Source organism: Tupaia chinensis, unplaced genomic scaffold (genome assembly GCF_000334495.1).
Source record: "Tupaia chinensis unplaced genomic scaffold, TupChi_1.0 Scaffold000292_1, whole genome shotgun sequence".
In the NCBI taxonomy this organism is placed as follows: Eukaryota; Metazoa; Chordata; class Mammalia; order Scandentia; family Tupaiidae; genus Tupaia; species Tupaia belangeri.
In genome coordinates this window covers 3,991,326-3,997,481 of record NW_006159777.1, presented here as the reverse complement: position 1 = coordinate 3,997,481, position 6,156 = coordinate 3,991,326, and positions in this window count along the sequence as shown.

Here is a 6,156-nt window from a genome sequence, read left to right as displayed (position 1 = left end):
GTTGGTGGATGAGGCCGAGTACTCCCCAGAGTGACCGGTGAGGTAACCCTGAGTGCCGGCCGGCAGGTGGGATGGTGGATGAGGCACTGGACTCCCATTTGGCCAACCACAGTTCAAGTCCCAGACCCAGTGGCTTGAAAGTCACACTGGGTATGTGTGTATGTGTGCCACAAATCCTGAGATGACGGTGGAGGAAGAGAGACTACGCATGACCACCCCCACCCCTTCTCTCTGTGTCTCTCTGGTATACACATGCACCCTATGGCAAAAACCTAAAAAAAGTAAATAAATCACAGTAGTAGTAGTAGTAGTAATAGATTAATACCATTAATTAATACTTAATGCTGAGGCCAGCAGGTGGCATGGTGGTTAAGGTACTGAACTCCCACATGGTTGACTGCAGTTGGAGTCCCGGACCAGTGGCTTGCTTTCTCACTTTCTGGCTCTCTCTTTCTCAGGTCAAATTAAAAAAATGAGTAACAATCAATAAAAATAAATAAATTTTTTTTCCAATCAATACTGTTTACTTAGTGCATACTTAAAATGAATACTTAATGCTTGTTCTGCACCAAGAGTTGAGCTCCATTCTGCCCATGCACCTGCCTTCCGACTGGCAGTCCTGGAAGAGGACAAGCACATGAAGTGCTCAGCACGATGCTTTCCATGCAGCAGCCGTTCCAACATAACCACCACTGTCATTCCAGCTTTGACCAGTGGGGAAATCAGCCCCGTTTCCTGGGCCAAGACTCCAGCGGCGTTCCTCAGCTGAAGACGGAGTGAGAGGTGTAGGAAGGTGAGGGAGAGCGAGGAGGGAGGTCCCCGCAGGTCTCTATCCTGTGCTGCCCCTGACAGCGGGACCAGCTCCGTCCTACCTGACCTTCCACGGCCCGCATCAGTGCAGGAGATGGACTCACACTGCCAGAGTTCCAGTGTCCAGCCAGAACTCAGAACCTGCTGAGAATTAATCCCAAACCAAGCCAGCCTCAGGTTATGAAATAAACTAGGTATAAGTGACCAACAGGCACACAGATACAGGGGACTCCAAAGCTTGCGGGGGAAATAGAATTAAAGCCTGAGGTGATTTCAAGCAACAGATTGTGAAAGTCTTGCATAGTTTTCTCCTTATGAGCATTTCCTTGGAACTTTTTAAAGATCGCTTGTATGCATACCCCTTCCAGCAAATAAGGCAGAGAGACCACAGATGGCTTGGGCCAGTGCTACCAGGTCGTGTTTAGGCTGAGGGGGATTTCAGGGTCCTGATTCCAACTTTTCCACTGCCCCTGAGCCCACCTGTGTCCCACAACAACTACGAGTGCCTGCCAGGGCGCCATCTCTTTGAATAAGGCCTTACTAGTCGCAAGTGGTTTGGGTAGCTTGAACCTGAGGCAGCCTCCCCACTCTTACAAGCGCCTGCACACGGGCCACTGCTCGGGCTTCTCTCTCCTCTAAGAGCTCCGCCAGCTATGGTCGCTGGCTCATTTCATCACCTGCAACTCAGAGCTAGAAGCTTTTCGTTTCGGATGAATATCCCAGACTAAGATAGACCTTAGAGTCTTCATTACAACAAATTGATCGCTCAATAGTTATTTTTCTTTATTTATTATTTAAAAAAAAACCTACAATGCCACCAGAGCTATGTAAAAAGTAACTTGAAATTCATGAACTAGCATATGCAAATAGCATAGATTAGCATTTGACCTCTCACACGCTCCATTATTCTAGTCTTGGTGGAACAAAAATATTTGTGCATCATGACATTAAGTCTATTCATTTCTTTGTATTTCTCTGGCTGAGAGACTAATTTTTCTATTCCGATCCATTTGGCAGAATGCTGAGTAAATGTCAGAGGGTAAAGAGATTGAAAGATCCGTGAGAGTCTGTTTCACTCCTGACTGTACAAATTACACACAAAAATCACCAGTGGCCCTAGACAGGGCAGTAAAGGCACAAAAGGGGGGAGGGTAAATAAATAATTATTGAAAATAAAGAAGTTCAATGTCCCTGTTGGTATCAGCCATGGTTTCTGTATAAATAAAGCTGGGGAACTCGAGAATGAATGAATTTAGCATGGCTGTAGGACACAGAGTTAACATGCAAAACGACTGTGTTCTCTTAAACTAGCAGCGAATAATGGAAAGTATAATTTTTAAAAGTTCCATTTGTTGCCAAAAATATAAAATATTCAAGCATCCATCTAACAGAGGCTGCCAGGACCTCTACATGGAAAAGGATAAAATATTTTGGACAGAAATTAAAGACCAAAATTAACGAGGGTGCACATGGTGCTCATGAAGTCGGATGGCCAAATATTAAGAAAAGAACTCTCCGATGTATCCACAGTGCCATACAGTCGACGTTCTAGCCATCTCTGTGGTACAAATTGACAAGCGGATTACAAAGTGTGTATGGAAATGCAAAAGATCAAAGAGATACCTACTAAAAAAAGAAAAAGAAAAAGAAAGAAGCGGTCCTTGTAGAGATTGGAGTACTCACCCTACCTACTGAACTCAAGGTTCACTGTAAGACTGCAGTTACCAAGATGGTTTTAAACTGTGGATAAAATAGACAAACAGGTCAGAATACGAGAGACACTCAAAACAGAGATCCATATTTATTCCACTGCTTTCTGACAAAATGCTACAACTTCTACGGGTAAATATTCTCAACAAGGCAGTGCAAAAACTAAAATAATAATTTTGATATATTCTTGACTATACACAACAATTAGCTCAAATGAATCACAGACCTACATGGATAATATAACACCATAAAACTTTTCTAAATAAATACATTAGAGTTGGCCCCATGGCCTGGTGATTGAGGGAGGGAGAGCCTACATGGCAAACTGCACAGTTCAAATCCCAGCCCTGGCAGCTCACAAAGCCCTCCAGGTGCATGTACACGTGCCCCAAATCCTATCAGGATGGAACAGTGGGGAGAAAGTGATTGTGGTGTGACCACAACTGTGTCCCCTGAGCCAATTCACACTCCAATTCAATGGCCTCAAAATTTAGGGAAGTGGAGGTAGGTTTTGTTGCGACTAGAAGTCGAGAAGCTTACCTGGCTATGAATGCCACAAACACATCTCCCGAACACGGGCCAGCAGTGCTCTGAGCTAGTCAGCCACTGGTGACCCTGCAGACAGACCTCACTGAGGCATGATCTACAAGCAGAGCTGCGAAACCCCAGCATCCTACCGGGCATACAGCCCAGCCATGCCTCCCAGCACTGGGAAGGCCCCCGTCCGGCCCCCACGCTCTAGGAAGAGCCAGCAGGAGCATGAACATGGAAGCTCTCCCTCATGCTGGGCTTCTCCTGCTTCAAAGACTTTCCAAGGTCACGGCCACAGTGGAAGGGAGCCCGCCCCTCCTGCCCAGCGTGCTGGCTGGGTTCCTTCCTCGTTGTGGGCCATGTCTTCCTGCTTCTCTGTGCCTGGCAGATCTTCACTGGGTGCCAGACTTCGACGACTGCTGAATGTTTCTGTATTCCTAAAAATACTCTGGAACTAAGTTACTTGGAAACAGTCCGACCCTTCAAGTCTTGCTTTTAAATGTTATTAGGACAGCATTTATTCTGGGGCTACTTCTCACTTGCTGATGCAAAGCCTTTTAGAATTCTGCCAAAACCCCAGGAGTTACGGAGTTCAGGGCCCAGCACAACGCACCTGCGGTGTAGAGTCGGATTGGAGCTGACTGCAGGGTGTGACGGTGGCGACCTGGGGTGTGGCGTACACAGCTATGTCCATCAGAACTCATCAAAAGAAACAAGATCTGTCTGTAAATTCTGAGTCACTAAAACATCAGGAGTAGTACTAATATATGTGTGTGTGTTTATAAATGACGATAGTGAAGACTCTCAGGTGATTTTAAAAATATATTCTGAATATTTTTAGTGTTATCTAAATTTTTTATGTATCGGTTCATCATGAAAGTCATGACTCAGTTTTGCACAGAAAAATACATCATGACTTTCTCGACGATCTAATATATATGAGCTTTTTAGAAATACACAAACTAGCATTTAGCGAAGTCGGGGATGCTCCGCACCTTGTAGAAGGCAGGAAGGGAAGGGCATTGATGTACACTGCCCCGGCTCTTCAGAAGTTGCTTTGTTGCCTCACTGCATCTGATCACCTAACGATTCCGTCAAGTGCTACCAAGGTGCATGAGAGGCAGTGGCGGTGTAGGCAGAGCTGAGTCTGCAGCCCCGCACTCCGTCTGAGGCCTGCCTGCTCCGGAGTCCACATTTTCATCCTAAAAAGAGACTTAAACCTGAGACGGGCTTTTGAAATCCGGAGAGAAGTGCTGGGCAGGACAGCAGAACTACAGAAACACATCACCGGCTCCAGGCCTAGGACCCCACGGTGGAGCCAGGGAGTGCACTCTTGGGCCGAGAAGGCCACCGTAGAGGCCCAGGAGGCAGCATGCAGCCTGCCCCTGCCTGGCGCGGGCCAGGAGCCCAAGTGCCCCGGAAACGCCAAGCGGTGACGTCCCAGATCCTGGCGGGGTGGAAAGCCGGGAGGGCGTCGCAGTGACAGCCCTGTGGATGCCTACCTGCATTACTCTCTCTTTTTTCTTCTCTCTCAAAAAAAAAAAAAATAGTTTTTAAAAAGGCAAAGTGAATCTTCCTGATGTCACAATCATAAATCGAGCTTCGCTAATATGTGCGCTGGTCCCGTGGCCTAGAGGTTAAGGGAGCCAGAGCCCACATGGCCGACTGCGGTTTGAGTACAGGCCCTGGTGACATGAAAAACATGCTGGGTGTGTGTGCATGCATGCCCTAAATTCTGACAGGACAGAGGATGGACTGCGACATGACCGTGCCCCACCTGGGGGGTGACTTCTCCGTCTCTCTCTGGCAAGCACATGGGTCCTCTGGCAGTTGAAAAAGTAATAATAAAAACAGGTCATCTGAGTCTCGAGGACATCTGAACTGAGATCAGGGACAAAAGGTGACTCAGAGAAACTGGAAAGACCCTGCAAGGCAGCTGGCAGAGGGCGGGGCGCTTCCCTCTTGCAACCTGTGGGCAGTGGGCAGGTCTGGAAGACAAGGGCTGCTTTGTCCCGGACGGTAGCCCCGCAGAGGCCAGGGGTCAGGGCTGTCAGGTTACAGGAAGGGGCAGGGCGTGGCCGGCACAGCAGGCCTGACTCACAGGTTGGTCACCTGTCTGGAATGAGCCAAGGAGTACACAGCAGGGTCACGCAGAGAGCGGCCCGGGGCAGGCTCCCTGGGAACTGGTGAGCTGTGCTCGAGCCGGGTGCTCCGGTCACAGCAGCTCACACCACCATCCACAGAGGCTGCTTCTTCGTGAAGAGGCTCCAGACGCACGGAGTGGTGGGCCTGCATCCCCCAGGAGGCCTGTGAGTGAAACACTCATGGATCTTACAGCTCAGGATGGAGTCTCCGACTTCCAGGGCCAGCCCCCAGGGGTAGACCTGTGCCTGGGCTCTGTTTAGACGGGGTCAGACGGTACGGGGCTCCACAGGTGCACGTTGGGTGGTGTTCACTGCGGTCCACACACGCCATTATGGGTAAGAGAAGTCCTCGTGCGTGCAGCATGGGGGGACTCAGGAGAAGGATGACGGTGGCGCCCAGGTCCCCGAGGTCTCACCTTCCTTCATCTGCGTCCTGTGCTGGATGGAAGCCGGGAAAGCCACCAGAGCTGCGCCCCCTCGCCCTCCCACACTCTCCCCACAGCCTGGCACCATGCCAAAGCCGTTTCCGAGGGTCTCAGTTTACACGGCCTGTTCGCATAGGAGATCTCAGGCTGAGTGCGCCGTGGGGGTGGGTAATTACTGCCAACCCTGGCACTGTCGTGCCATACCGTCTGGAGCAAATAAACAAAAAACCTTAATTGTCTGTTGGGAACTGGACTAAAACCGACAGAGGCCCGTTTATGACAGGCTGGTTAGGAGCCACCAGGAAGGCCGCCCAGAGTGGCTTTAAACACACACACGCCCAAGCCTTCTCTGCCACTGCGTGAGCGCTGCCGTCGGGGCTGTGTGGGGACCTGCCGTCTCACCGCCTCAGACGCAGGACGGGCAGCAGGAGGGCTCCGTTCACGGAGCGCCCCCAGACCCTGTGGGAGCACCTCCGCAGCCCTGCAGTGAGGGCTTCACTGACCTGCAGAGCAGGCCTGCCGGTCGGCGGCCCGGG